This window comes from Mesocricetus auratus, unplaced genomic scaffold (genome assembly GCF_017639785.1).
Source record: "Mesocricetus auratus isolate SY011 unplaced genomic scaffold, BCM_Maur_2.0 Super-Scaffold_100006, whole genome shotgun sequence".
Taxonomy (NCBI): domain Eukaryota; kingdom Metazoa; phylum Chordata; class Mammalia; order Rodentia; family Cricetidae; genus Mesocricetus; species Mesocricetus auratus.
Window position 1 is genome coordinate 59,790,450 of NW_024429190.1, and position 16,511 is coordinate 59,806,960.

General features: G+C 34.9%; 1 long non-coding RNA gene across 1 annotated transcript; it reads right to left on the reverse strand.

Moving 5' to 3' along the window:
- Positions 1-6,062: 6,062 nt before the first annotated feature.
- Positions 6,063-6,865, reverse strand: LOC121140701. The gene is made up of 2 exons (XR_005877626.1): positions 6,657-6,865; positions 6,063-6,489 (listed from the first exon to the last, which is right to left on the reverse strand). It is a non-coding gene; the product is annotated as an uncharacterized LOC121140701 (long non-coding RNA).
- Between the last annotated feature and the right edge of the window lie 9,646 nt (positions 6,866-16,511).

A 16,511-nucleotide genomic window follows, 5' to 3' on the forward strand; every position in this document is an offset into this window, starting at 1 on the left:
TGAGAATGTTTCCTCCATAGTTTCAGAAAGCAGTAAAGGGTGGGGTTGTTTAATTTTTCCATATTCAAATTTAGAATATTAAAATCCAAATCCTTAACACTATAATTCTGACTGTAAAATAATGAGTATGAAGAAGGCTGTAGAAGACGGTATTCTGAAGATGGTGTTTCTGTATTTTCATTTGTGTATAAATAAGTTGCATCATGTTAAGCAAATAAAATACCTAGGAAAACAGCCAACCATTATTTTATGTGTTTCTGAAGGTGTTTCTAAAAGATTTTATCTAGGAACCTAGTCACGTGAAAGACACACCTGTTTCTATAATCTGCAGATTGATTGCCATGCAACATCTCAATTACCATAGTTAATTAAGAACCATATAATATATAATAAAGTTCTCCTCATATACATACATATATATTATAGGTTTTACCACTGTTATTCAGCACACAGTTGGTCATAGTTGATTGTTAACTAAAGATACTAATGCTATCAATCACTGGTTATAGATTTTAGCATCCTTAGCATTAGATGTGAACATTTTTTATCCAGCATATTTTCCAATCTCTTTTGTGTCATTAAATATCTCATAAGTAAATGTGATCTCATGTGGTAGACACTTATTTGTAGAGTTTAACCCATTTTCGTATCTTAGCCTCAGCTGTTCTTTACTCTCTTGTTGGTTTTCAAAGCCACATAGAGATACATTTCTTTATTTTTCATATCTCTGAACGTTAAATTAAATGGAAACATTAACTTTCATGGTCTGACCTCACGTACATATCTATGAAGATATTAATTTTAGACATTTGTCTCATTTCCAATGTAGTAAGTACTTTTATTAACTGTGTGCTGATTATGATTAAGGGGCATTTGAGTTAATGGCAGGACTTATTATAATTTGATTCATATGTACTGGTAAGCCCCAAAGTAAGTTCACAGAATTTATAAAAATAACCATGTTTATCAGAATTCTATTGTAATAAAATTGAAAATTTAAAGCATTACTGACTTGCTATTCTAAAATATAATTATATGTTGAACATATTCCACAAGCATAACATCCAGCATACATTATTAGTTAAGGAACTATGCCAGAGTCAGGAATTTGCTACTTCTGTATTACTTGGTAGTCAAGGAAGCTCCAGAAGCTCCCAAAATACTCTTGATTGCCCAATATACATAGTTGATAAAACCTTATTGTTAGACTCCACACACTTTAGGTGTAATATTGAATCTGGAAATTACCTGAAAAGTTTTTCCTCTTGATTAGATTTTATAGTGAAATAAGTTGTTATTCTTGGTAGATGAGGCATGAATGGTCACATCCAGTGAAAAATCACTATATGCCGTCTTACCAGTTAATTTATGCCCACTGAAGCAACAGTGTTACAACTGTTTATAATGGCAAAAAAATGAATGCCCTTGGAATGAATTTGATGCCTACTCCAAAAGGGAATATATGGCTGGTACTTTAAATTTTATTAAAAATCCATGATTAGGACCATCATAGGCCCTGGGGAAAGAGGACCTTGCTGTTGATGTTTAGCTAAATAGGCATACATAAAACTGTCTTCTAAATACTACTTTGTCTTTAACCATAGAAACTTCTCTTTGCAGTGAATGGTGGTCAAACCAGAGTCTCAGAGCTGCTCAAGGTATTCAGACTAAATATTAGTGCTCATTACTAACAAGACATTTATACCATCTCCTGTAAGGTTCAGGGAAAACAGAATGGATACAGAAGTGTTAAGACATTAAGAAGAGATGTGAAATGCTATCTTCAAAGCATGACATGGTCATTATAACCATGCTCTTCCAGTAGCTAGAGATGCACTGTGCCTCCAAGCAGCCAATTCTAAACTGAGGAATAGCTCATGGTTTCCTGTACCTACTGGTGAATTCTGATAGAGTAGCAGTCATTGCCTTAAGTAGAGTACCAAGTTGTTACAGTGAAGGGTTCCAAACTTGTGATCACAAAGATTGGTTAAAACTAGAGGATCACAAAACAAAACAAAATGGCATAACCATTGTAAATGAATCTTTCTGTACACTGTCATTGGTTAATAAAGAGCTGAATGCCCAAAAGTTAGGCAGGAAAAGATTATGTGGACTTGCAGACAAAATGAGAACACAGAGAAGAAAGATGGAGAAGTTACCAGGATATACATATAGAGAAGCAAGATGAATATACCATGCAGCAAAAAGGTACCACCACATGGCAGAGGGTGGAGAAGAAATATGGGTTAATTTAAATTGTAAAACTAGTTAATAACAAGCCTAAGCTATCAGCTGAGCATTTATAATTAATATCAAGTTTCTGTGGCTATTTGGGAGCTAGCTGGCAGGACAGAGCTGACTGGAAGGACAGAGAAAGTTCACCTACACATAACTGTGAGGAAGGCACCTGTAGAAGTAAGAACATGGTAGGGTGGGAAGAATAATCAAGTGAACACGTCTTGTAGATAAATTGGTTTTCTGAAATCCTTTCCATATTTTCCACAAGTTCAAGTCAATTTCCCAATATCTTTTACACTTCCTGTCCCCGATTATAAAAGTATTGGTAGCAAACATCTTCTCTTATCTCACATGGAATGATGAATAAATTTTTTAACAAATTCTACATTTAATACATAAGAATAGTATATAAAATATGGTGAAGATATGTATTATACATTTTAATGTATGTTGGCTAATGTTATATGTAAACTTGAATAAGGACGATGTTTCTTCAAAGATTATTCTAGATTAAAAAATATTTCATCAGTTTCTTTTGAAATTTTCATACAAAGTGTTCAGACCCTGTTTTCTCTCCAACTACTCTTTCCATATTTACATCTCCTTTCCTACCCTCCAAATTTTGTCTTTTTTTTTGTCCCATTAGGGTCATTTTGTGCTGTTTGAAAATTCTTGGATATATATCCTTCCATTTCAACATGGATTCATTTATCAGCGGCAACATTCTTAGAGAAAATTGATCTTCTCTCTACCAGCAGCTGACAATTGTCAGTTGTTCTTCCACATGGGTGGGAGTTTGGGCCCAACTTCCTTCTTCTTGGATTAAATGTAAGATTTCCACTTACGTCAGTGTTCTTAGTAAGACAAACTGCCACTCACGATGGAAATAGAATTAATCCAGTCAGTAGAATGCCTGACTTGGTCAAGAGATGGACGTGAGGTCAAGAAAAAGAAGAGTGAGTACCAGTGGACAATCTTGGGACAACCTCTGCAATGCAGGCTGTGCTCTATGTTTGTAACCATAGGGACCACATAATTTATTTTGGTATTGCCAAGCTCCACAGTCATTTGAATCAAGTACTTAAAAAGAGTTTCCCGGTATGTGATACATCTCTGATGTCTATAGTTTGTGTATATTACAGAATTTACAGAAAATATCATCTCTGTTAGAATATGTGTCTGTGGCCGGGCAGTGGTGGCACATGCCTTTAATCCCAGCACTCAGAGGCAGAGGCAGGCAGATCTCTGTGAGTTTGAGGCCAGGCTGGACCGACAGCCTCCAAAACAATACAGAGAAACCCTGTCTCGAAAAAACCAAAAAAAAAAAAAAAAAAAGAATATGTGTCTGTGTCTGTGCTTCTGATAACAATAATTCACCATATTTTCATTACTTTCTAATAAAGCTAATTTAGTTGGTAACATGAGAATTAGTACTATGAAAGCCAGTACAACATCATCATTTGTCAGTACTATGGCCCAAACAATTGTTCTGGAATTAATCTTATATTTTAACCAGATCTTAATAAATGCGACAGATTAATTATGGATAGGCACCCATTATGTTTGATTCATAGTGGGCTTCAGCGAGGTCCTCATTATCTTGTCTGATATCTTGTTTATGAACATGAGATAAGACCAGGACAGAAAATGTGGTAGGATATATGAAATGAGGGGAATTATCAGATACTTGTTTAATTGCACATAGTATTAGCTATCTATAGCTCTAATTGTCATTGAGGGTAGCCTTAGATCTGCAATACCTTCTTTGGGCTCAGTTATTAGTGTATCCAACCCCCTACTAGTCATCAAAAGTAGAATGAGGAAGAATCAGAGGAGGCAGAAGGGAAGTACAAATAGTAGTAACTCAACATGAGTGGGGGAGAGGTTTGAAGGGGATGACAGGGAGGACCAGGAAGATGAGGCAAGGGAGCATGTTTAGGAGAGGAGCATGTGGAGACAAGGTAGGAGAGGAGCACGAGGAGGGAGACGGCTAGATGCTCTGGGTTTACCCATTTTTCTCCAACAGGCATATTATGCAGATCTGATGTGAGATTCTGATCATGGCAGTATCTGTTAGTACTAGGACATAGTAGGATTCTGTTTACATAAATATAAGTGAAAAGAAAGCATTTTATTAAGTTGAAAACGTCACATGAATGTTTGCTTATATTTAATGCAGAGACATAAATATTCACACAAAGAAAGGAGTTTTATCCAAAGGAATTTGGACATTTGCTCTTCATTTTATTACCATAGTAACAATACAATTTACAGTATGTCATTACACTATTCACCAGTTTCCTCTTTGCTGTATTTAAAAATAGGAAGAAAACACATTGTTTAACAAGGATCAAATGAAAATACATAAAGACAATGTTAAATATAATTTGAGGTCACTTATGCAATCATTTTACTGAATTCTGTTATGATCATAAATAATAATATATATAAAACAGTATAGTAAAATGCAATGACTAAATTATATAGAAAATTCAAGAAATTTTCTGTGATGATCATTCATTCTGGTGATTTTGAGGGTTTGTGATTTTTCTGTAGGAAACCATGGCAACTTAGGTGCTGGGCTTCTTTTATGACAGCATCACAAACCTTGGAATGAACTCCTGCCTCACTCACCAGGACAGACCATTATGTCCCTGTTTTTATTTCTTTCTCAAAGATTATGTTTGGAGGAAATGTTCATTGAATCAAACTTGCTATGTATTTAATTTAAACAATTATGAATTTACACATTCATATAAAATTACATAGGTAATTGAATGATTTTTATATTTACTATAAGAAAAACAATAAACATGAAGTTAGCTAAATAACGGGATTAATGTTATTTTAGTACTCACACATGAACACACAGGTATACATGCTTAAATAAGCACTTGTATAAGATGTGTTACATGTACACACATCTATAAAAATATAGAAATTAATCATTTGTGATTAAAGCATGAAACAATATCTACAAGAATAATTACCTTTCTTGCCACATAGCAAATATTCCTCTATTTTGATATCCCCCACCTAAAATAAGAGTACTTCATGTATTACATGTCTAATTACATTAAAATTAAGATAATCTGTCATCAGTTTTTATTGTAGATATATTAACTAAACAAGGGCAAAAGGAATCAGTATTTTCAAGGAGGAGTAATTAGTATAGAGCCAAGCATAGCTCACTGGGCCTCAGGCAGGCTTGCATCTGAAGTGGGATGGTCATGGAAACCAGCATCACTACTTGTAGCAAGCATTAACGGTAAAGTATTTAAATAGCCAAAAACGCCTATTGATCCTCATGATTTGAGACTAAGTAACATTATTTTGAAGTAAATTATAATCTCCATGTCTCTGTGATTTCAGTTTAATTTAAACTTTAATGATTTTTTTGTAGGAATCCTAATTGTGGGAGTGGGATGTCTCAAATTCTCATGGGACTCTTTTCCTCCTCCTGGGTTGCTGCATCCAGTCTGGACATGAGTATTTGTGTCAAGTCTTATTGCATCTGGTTATTGTTATGCTGTGTTCTATTTATATCACTGTGAGAGCTTCTCTTTTCTGAAGGAAAACAAGGAGCAGTGAGTGGGTTTAGGAGAAAGAGAAAGTAGGGAGGGGAAATGTGAAGAATAGAGGGAGGAAAACCTATTGGTTATTACCTATAAAATGAACAAACTTTTGGTTAATTTTAGCATCAATTTGTACTCCTCTTTCCTGACATTGAAAGGCATTCAGATTCTTGAAAGAGCCAAAATAACATGCCAAGATATAATAAATATGTGAAGAGAAATAAGGAAATCATGACATTTACAATTATGTTTTGCTAATAGTTCCATGAACAGCTTTAAGTTCTTGTGTGGCAGTCATAGTACAAGGGTGGTGAGGTAGACATATAAACACATACACAGGACCAACACGGGCGATGTTGACATTCCTACTACTTTTTTGAGTAGCATATTAGCTCAAAGATAATTTAAAGAAAACAAATTCGCAATCCATTAGGAAGAAAAATGTTCTATGGAGCTGGACTAGATCTTGTATATCCAGCGAAATTGGGGATAGTAACTTGGATAATGATCCGGAAGATGGACAGAGAAATTGATAGACTTCTGTAAACCCATGGGGCTCGTAGAGGACTTCTTCGTTCTCTGTCTAGAGTCACAGTGACTGGCATGGTCCTTTGGTTCAGAAGCCGGTGTCTTATGATATATGATGTGTTATCATGGATTTTCCTTCCTTTCTTCACTGTGAGTTTTATATAAAAATAAAACATTCATGGTTAGATATCTACAATAAACATCTATAGTATATTTAATAATTATTCTTATATTTTTCTCAGCATAGTGAGGCTTATTTTACTGTTAATAAACTGCCTAAATAGTTGGTCATAGAATCTCTTAAGTGGTACTCACCTTTGTCTTCATAGTTCTTGCTTTAAGATCAAATAGTCCTTTTCTTTTACTAGCAGCCTCAGGTTTTCAGTTATGCACATGGTAGCTAGGTTACATACCTGTACTGCTTTGCTGCTCTGTGACTTAACAGTTAGGTGACTCTGGTCCAGTTACTTCCTCTCTCTTTGCTCTGCCACTTGTGACATGCTGCAATGTTTTGAGGACTGGTGGAAACTGCGAAGAGAGACCATTACTTTGGAAGTTTCTGTGAGGGCTGACTCCTTTCTAGTACACCAGGGTAATAGTACAAACCTCTAGAGGCCTGTGTCCTCAGATTACTTATTTATTTTACTATGACAACAAGCAGAGAGGAAAACAAAACATAACTACATAAAATTTTATGCATGAAGAATGCAATTACCAGCCTAAATTCCTTTAGTTTAAAAGCCTAATGATAGTGATCTTTAGGTTTTAACCTAGGCAGTCTGGTACCTACAATTTATAGAGTACAAGAAAAACCAAGCAAAGAAGGACAATTTAAAAAATGTTTCTGTGCAAGCACTTAATTCCCATTTTTTAATACATTCCCCATCAAAATCCTGCAAGATGGATGCGTTTTAATAGCTATATTAATCTCATAGAAATGCAATGAACCAGGAAGTGGTGGGATTTAGGCTAAACTCCAGACAATGACTTCAAAATCTTATGCATCGTCCCCTCTTAAGGGCCTCTTTTTCAAGTACCAGCAATGGCAATGTTTTACTTTCTGAGCGTTTTGGCATGATGATGTCAACTGATATAAAGCAGAGCCCAGTCTGAAACTTTGCGTGTAATTTGTGTTCATTACTACTTTTCTTTAACATTTTCCTTACATATTTCAAATAATTTTTATCTTCAAATTCCACAGTTTCTAAAAGAGTTATGTCCTTCAATCAGAAATTCTGTCAAAAGGCAATCATGGACTTCAGCTGACCTACAGTATGATAATTGACAAGATGCAGCTAATTAAGGGTCCTCATGTCCTGCTGTATTACACTGTGAAGAATGCTAATAAATGACTTTCAGACATTCTGTCAAGTATTCATTAACAAGAGTGAGTGCAACTGCAGGTGCCCAATATTGCTCTTGAAGGTACCATTTAGGCTAACTCATGTATATTATTCAAAGAAATGAGATAGTTATTTAAAAATATCTTTATCACAGAATTTATAGCTTTCAGAGAATCTATTTTTTTTGTTGCCCAAGAAAAAAAGTTTCTCTTTCATGTATGATACATTTTAAATTCTACAAAACAGAAAAATACACCTTTTCAGATCATCTTGGGACCAACTGTATTAGAAAATTTCTGGTTATTCAAAATAAGAGAAGAAGTTTCCACTATGGCCCTCTCCTCATAAATTTGAATACAATTCTAACAATAACTGACTTTTAATACAGAGGACATCATTTTAACATCATAATAGAATGGAGAATTCATATTTCTGTCAATATTACGAAAAGGTGCTAGCCAATTTGAAAGTATGACAGGTGCCAATGGATAAAACCGAAATAGTAACACATTTAAACTGATATCAGGTTGTGTTGAAAATCATAACTTTTAGGCAGGCTCTCTTTGTGATAATGCTCTGCCACAGTGTGCCTGGAAAGGGGTAGAGAGCTCATTTTGGTTAGAAATTGCTTCCGTTTGAAGCTAGTTGCTTTTAAAATTGCTAACTTCTTTTTCAGGACTGAAGATTGAACCTAGAGCCTAGCACATACTAGATAAGTGGTCTGCTATTGAGCCATGTCACTAGGCCTATAATTTATACATTTTATATATAGCAGTGCAAGGCTTGCCTCACCAGTCTGCTGTCGGGTGCCTCTTGAACATCCTTAACTCCTTTCTCCCAGTCAGTTTCAAGATATATAATTGATAATCCCATAAACTTCACTTGATAAGGGAATATTAGCAATATATTTAGGATTATTGATAATATAAACTAAAATGCCACAAACTCAGTAAATACTGCCCTTGTCTATGTCGTCTATAGATCCCGTGCAATGAAATTTCTACTTGTATGAGTATTAAAGTACAACTGTAGAGGAAAAACAGAGTAAGGTCTAATTTGTGTTAAATGCCATGGAGCCTTGCTCTTCATACATGTCCAATTCATGTGAACCAAATAAAAAAAACTATCAACATCTATATTAATCTATGTTTATTATATATATACATATGTGTGTATGACATCATACACACAATGAAACTGAAAGTATTTTTAATATTTCTTTTAAGATATTTAATCTCATAAGAAACAATGAATTATGAAACAATTTGGTTAAGCTTTATCATTTATTCATGTATTTGAGCACAATTCTATTCATATCAAAGTTATATATTTATGTAAGAGCAAGAACAGTCCGCTTGATCTGCAATATATTTTTAGAAGCAAAAATGTAAAGATCAGCATTCTTTCCTTACAATAAAGAATAGAAATTGAAGTCATTTTGAACAAATCGTCATATGGACCCTTAAGGCATGGGGTATTTATTATTTTTTTGCAAAATAGTTGCCAGCCTCTTATGTTTATTAAATTCATTAAGTTGCTCATTGTATAAACACCTATGTGTATTCAGTGTGGCACTGGGTGTGTCCGGAAGTTGATTAGGGGATTTTGCCAGAAAAAGATTTTCACTAGGTAGATGTATAATGTTGCTACTGTAATGAGCAACGGTTTATAAATTTGCTTACTATTTATTTATTTTATCATCAGTTTCCTTTCAGTTGTTTGTGCTCTAAAGCTAAGGTAGCAACCCTTCTAATGTAGGATGCAGTGACTCTACATTCAATCAAGAAGTTGTCAACAGTGGATGCATGAAAGCTGCTGCTGTGTTTCATCTGGCTTCTTAGAGATAAGACTGGAAGGTCAACCGGAGTTTTTGTGCCCTTCTGCTCTGTGTCAACCACATTAAATTGTGATAATAGTTCAAAACACAGGGGATCTTTTCATTTACTTCCTGATTATTTTGAGTGGCTATGCATGCATTTATACAATGCCTCAGAAAAAAAAAGACAAAAATAGTGATGTGTAATGAATTTGGAGACAAGAAATGTGAGAGGAAACGTGATTTAATTTGACATCCATAGCAGGATTATAGTATGTTTTTTGGTCATGTCACAGACAGCCTGTCAGTTTGAATAGGAATACACAAAAGAATCCATAAAATTAATTTGTTTAGAACCCTAGATGAATCTGAAATGCAAGATTAATTTTCATTTGCACAGAAATCTCATTACTCATACAATTAATGGCCATTTTGCCCTCTTAAATTCTTCCTGTCCGTTTAAGGACCACTTTGGTTTGTTTGTGTGCAAAAATCCCACTAATAGGACACAGTTTGTCTCACCTAATATATTTTCATGCTACCGTTAACATTATTAAATTTATAATTTTGTTTTTTATGCCTTTGCTCACTTCTATACCCAGTTCTCAAAAATAGACTCACGATTAAAATATGGATCAGTGAAGCATAAAAAGTGATGAAAAGAGTCACACAAATAGTACAACCCAAAATAACATCACAAACAAGGAAAGGTTGGTCTCCAGTGGTGAACTCAGAATGCAAATTGGTAATGCTAGGACAAATGAATTTGCATGTGTCATTATTTTGTATATGAATCAAGAAAAAGTGGAAATGGGGTGTATATTTAAGAATTGCTAACAATTGCATCATTTGACTGAAGACTCATCTACTGCAATTTCTTAGTTCATTTTCTTGCCAAACATCACCTACAAATGCCTGTAGGAATGACTCTTGGAAGAATGACTTGTAATGTACCCTGCTTCTTTGAGGAATTTCTGGGTCTTACTCTGAGTTTTCCATTCATGGATAATACCATGACTTAGCTAACCCATTTGCTTCAGAATCATGTGCAAAAATCTCAATATCATATAAAGAAGAAAAATATGAAAGGTAAGAAGTGATATGGGGGATGAAGGAAAGATAGGAAAGATCAGGGGAGGATGGACTTATAGGCAGACCCACCCTCTCTGAGACATAAGCAGAAAATAATTACACTTTAGGAATTAGAAGGCTAAAAGGAGCCTTACCAACTTCTTATGGTTAGTATGTTCCCCCATCCTGAGATCTAGCAACAATGGACTGCAACTTTGTATCATGAACATTGGTTGCATAAAAATGCCCCAAACCCTACAAATTCTGCCTTGGTTTTTCGTACACCTAAATGTTTTATTCATTTTTCGTGACTCACTCATCACTAGGAGAAATTAGATACTCTTTGTTTTTCTTTTGGTAGAGTGGCAGAGGTTGTGGTAGCAGTTGCTGATTGTGTTACTAACTGAAGAGGAAAAACTCACAAATAGGAGCATTTACATGTGGTGATATCGTGTTTGTACTCTAACAAATAAAGCTTGCCTGAAGATCAGAGGGCTGAGCTATCCACTAGTTAACCATAGAGTTCTGAAGGTCTGTACAGACAGAAAGTGATATGGCTGTGTGGAATGAGGAATACAAGGTGGAAGAAGACAGGAGCTTGACTCCCTTTCAGATTGAGATTATGTTGAGGTAGGAACTCATGTGTCTGGCTGCTCTGCTTCTCAGATCTTTCAGCTTTAACCCCAATATCTGAATCCAGGTTTTTATCATTAAGACAACTAGAATTTTACAGTGTTAAAATGTCTGAAAAACATAAAGACAGTAATTATATTAATAAACACAATAATTAATCAAAAGAGATGAAACTGTGATCACAATTATCAAGTGATATTTTAGGATGGGAATAAGGTTATGTATTAAAGGAAGGAGTTATTCCATAACTACCATGGTGGAGGTGGCTGCAGATAATTTGCTTTGTAGTGAGTGTGATCAATGATGCACTAATTATAAATAAACTCTTGGCTAAGGTGCAATGCAGGTGCGAGGGAATTGCACTTGGTGACTTTAATCTTTTTTATCAGGGAAATAGATGCTTGGTTGAAGAATAGGGATTTATTTTGTTTGGTTCCCATTTATTTTGTGCTGCTGCCTCAAAAGAGAGACTAGGGAACAGTGGGTACTTGAATCCAACTTAATGTTAATCTACATTGTTCTTCACTCACGGTGACAATTTTATACAACTCACTATGATTCTTGATTTTATGTACCATGAGGTAATAAATGAAAATTCATCTTCTTATACACCAAATATCTATTTCCAGAAAAAAAATGTGTTTTAAATAAGTTTTAAAGATTAGTGTTGTCCAGTAAATGTGTGCGCTTTGTTCTGTGTAAGGTACCTGAATGCCTTTTTGAACTTTTTGTTGATAGTAAAATAATATGCTCTCTCTATATATCAATGTTCCCAAAATAATATTCATGTATTTTAACTAATTTCCTTGGTGATGTGCTACTATAACCAAAGAAACTGTCTACTGTTATTTTACTACTTGAATAAACCTTTCACAACTGAGACAGTAAGCTGGTAAAATGCCACATGTTCATAAGTTTGGAAAGCAGAGGTGGGAAGAATCTAAATTCTTACCGGGATTGAGCTACATAGAAAGGCCCTGTCTTAAAAACAAAATTAAGTATGAAAAATGTTTTATGTGGAGGAAGATTTGACATTAGAATTTTTAAAATTCTGTAGCAAATGCCTGATTTCAATATTTTAAATAAATTCTTAGTGATTGAACCTATTTCTCAGTGTAGTAATGTCAAATGAAAATGCACTCTAAGATAAGAAAGAAAATGAATGGAATGAATGTAACATAAAGTACACTAGGACATCATTCATTGCTCTTCAAGGGTGCAAGATCTAAAACTTCTCATAGTTAAAACTAATTTAGAAAATAAGTATTTTTAAAGGGGTAAGCTCCTTTGCTAATTTCATGTAGCCATTATTGAAACAGACCTTCAAGCTGATATCTATGAGCTTCTTGTCTTACTTCAGCCTCCACACTTAGCAGCAAGGAATGACATGGTACATTCCAAATTTAGTCATTTTGCAGCAGGCGACCAAAGTATCTCTAGCATGAGTAGGGATATAAAATCAGACCCCAGGACTTTTGAAGAAATTCACCAGGCTGCAAAATCAGAGTAGGCAAAGATGCAAGCCTCATTAGTTTTTTAACATGGAAGGAAATAAGCATAGTAATGAATAAGAGTTTAATATTTTTAATAGTAGACAGTGTACTATTTATAAGCTTGTGATTGGTGCATTCATTTTATTAAAGATTTACTCAAGTTTTTATGTTCATCTTATGGAATAAGATATGCACATTGGAGACCAATATATTATATGGTGTGCTTAGTAAAATAAAAAAAGTTAAAAATTATACAAAATACATGATCATCTGTACTTACATTTTGTAGTTTTATTAATAATAATTTTAAGCTATTATATACAATTAGTGAAATGATATTCCATTAATATTATTGTCTTAATTGACGGATAATAAAATATTGTTCTCTGAATATACTTTGTCAAAAAGCGATAAAACATTTATAGTTTTAAAGAATGATAATGGTACCAACAATTATCTGCATCTGGGTAAAGAAGAGCTGTGTCCAAAAGGACTTTTGTTGCAGGATTTAGGGGCTCTTGATAGTGGATACCAAGAACATTAATGTGAAAAGGCTTTGTCCAAAGGATCCTAATGATCCTCACAAAGCAAGGAGGTTGGGAGACCATTTGCAGCCTTGTTTTAATGGAGGGGAGTGAGCAGAGCTAGGAAGAATTAGGTATACAGATGTGCTATGATCAGGAAGCATTCTTAGACAGCAGATCAGGGAGTTTTTTCATCCTGGCCAGCTGGTTTTGAAGGATTTTTCAGTTTGATGATGCCTCAGTTTGAGGTAGGGTGGAATTATGCATCCCGAGGTAAGAATAGAAGCTTAGCTAACATCACTGAGTCAAATTATCAGGCATTTCTTCCCAGATTGCTCAGTATAGTCAAATGCAAGTTCAAGATCTGTGTCTGGCCTTGTCCTAGGTAAACACAGGAGAAAACTGAGTCTAAATCAAATGCAAAGGGGAAGGGTTTTTTTTTCTCAGACTGTATTATGCAACACATCAGCGTGAAGAGATGCTTTTAGTCTATGCAGTCTTCAAGCACAGGCCAGTGAGAAGAAAATTCAGAGAATAAAGCTTTGGGAGCATTTTACATTGCAACTTGCAAATGTGCAGATGTAGCTGGCATGGCAGTTCTTTTTAATGCATGTATCACTTGAACAGAGTAATGACACGGAACACTTTTTAGTTTCATTGCCAGAAGTAGAACATTGAAACTTAAAATATAAAAGATTACATAGCTTTAAATTATGGCTTGGTACTTCAGATTTTATAAGAGTCTGTACTGAGAACACAGCTGCAATATCAGTACAACTTCTACAGTTATTATGCAGTTAAAAAATGAATTTGTGCTGAATGAATGTCAATATACTACTTCCTTCATGGAGATATTTACTGTTAAAATGTGCTTAGTAATATAGATTTATTATCCAAAGAAAACAAACATTTTCAGTTGGGGTTATTATTCTTTAGTAATGTAGAAAGCTGTTTATAAACAACTATTAATACATGGAAGAAACTGAATGTTCTTTTCAAAACATTTGAATTGCTGAACCAATCTTTGGTATTTCTACAAGTTAAAAATGGGTTTGCCCTCAACTTTTCAAAAAAGTTCACTGAGTAGGTTGTTTTCAGACATTCATTATTCTTAAAGTTCTATTTTGGAAGGTTGTTCAAATTTCTTTTTACATTTTTTAATTAAAACATAATTAAATCACGTTATCCCTTTTCTTCCCTCCCCCCAGCATTCACACCATGTTTTCCACTCTTAAATTCAGAGGCACATTTTCTTTAATCTCTCTCTCTCTCTCTCTCTCTCTCTCTCTCTCTCTCTCTCTCTCTCTCTCACACACACACACACACACACTTACATTGTGTGGAAAATATATAAATAAACCCTATTGAGTCCATTTTGGTTGTATGAATGTGTGTGGTGTCAGGGTTGACAACTGTATGGGGCTCAGTCTGAGAGAGGCTCATTCTACTACTCTTGGGAGTCTTTTGCTTATAGTTATTTGTTCAGGGGTGGGACTTCATAAATTTTTACCTCTGCTACATTGGCATATCTATTGATGCCGTCAGTATTCAGATCTTGTTCATGCAGAGGTTTCTAAAAGAGACAGACACACAGCAGACTCCAAGGATGTCTGGAATATTTAATCTTTCAATCATCATTTCCATGATGATCCCAGAGCCATAGATGCAGGAACTATGCTGCAGATGTATCCACTGCAGCTTGACACTCCCCAACCCACTGACCTTTCCATTGTACCCTGTTGTAGTTTTCTGTAATGGTCCTCATTTGCCTTAGAGAGAAGAATCTTTGATGCTGTGGAATGGAAACAGCTTAAATGTCTTTTAACAGGTGAATGGATAGTGAAACTGTGATACACAGACACAGTGAGATATTATTCAGCCATAAAGAAAATGAAATAATGAAATTTTCAGGCAAATGGACAAAACTTGAAAAGATTAGATTGAGTGAAGTAACCCAGACACTGCCCCCCACACAAAATGCCACATGTTGTCTCTCATCTCTTAATAACTCCAAATCTTCAGATGTGACTATGCGACATGGAGCAACTGTAGAAGCAAGAAAGTGGAATGGGACTATAGGGTGGTGGCTTGAGAAGGGGGATAACAATACAGATGTTATGAAGGGGGAAATGGAGAAATATGGTAGAAGGCCCTACCTGGGAAGAATAGAAGGAAAAGGAAGAAGGCAAAAGAGGGAGGAAGATCAAATAACACCCAGATTGTATAATAGAACCTCAAGGAATCATATTTTATATTAACATATACATTCCAAGTAAATTTAAAATAATGTGACTTGTAACATGATTACAAAATGATGAGGCTATGTGTAGCAAAGTTATGACATGTGGGCTGACAATGCTACCCACAAGAGCTGTAGACTATCAAAAACTCTAGCAGCAGTCAGCAGAAATCTCCTTTTAAGCAATAGCTCAGGGTAGTCTAAATAGATTGCAAAACAATAGTAGGCTGTTGCTGTTGCACTTGGGTGGCTGGCAGAGGCTGAATATAAGCTCAGATTGCTGAAGTCACCACACACTTAAGACACATGGACACATGGTTTATATTGTTTGTGTTGGCTCTAACTTGAAAGTCCCCCTTTCTTCTGTCTAGCTTCCATAGTACCAGAAAGTACAATGCAAATTTTGAAGTGAGGGAAGAATACTCATACCTATGAATCATAAATAAATGATCAGCAGTGTATATGATGCAATAGTGGCACTTACACATTGGTGTTATCCTACAGCTGTTTATGTGGACTTAATATACACCCCACTGAGGGAAATTATTCCTGGTACTAGGAACAACATCAACTACCCAAACTAGTGAGATCATGGATCTTAGAAGACAATCTACTACCACCACTTTCCTTGACCACGTAATTCCTTAATTACATTCTAATTCTTATTTTTATGTTCACACATCCATGTTTTCAACTTTTAACTTGCAAAGATGAAAGACAATATTGCTTTCAATGCCAAGGTATCAAATACCTAACATAGACTCACTATGACTACATAAATATGAGGTGAATTAGGACACACGAGAATGAGTGGGGGAAAAGGCATGCAGCCTCAGCCATGCACAAATAACTACAGGCAATTAAGGGATGATGAGAGCAGGAGAAATTATTCCCCAGGGAAAAGCACACCATTTGGTTATTCAATAACAAATGCTCAGCCCTGAAAACATAAATAGAAGTAACATTATGCAAACAGGGTAGCTCATATTTAGGAGTATATATGTTTATACATGATGCACATAAAACAATTAATGAAAAAAGAGTTCATTAA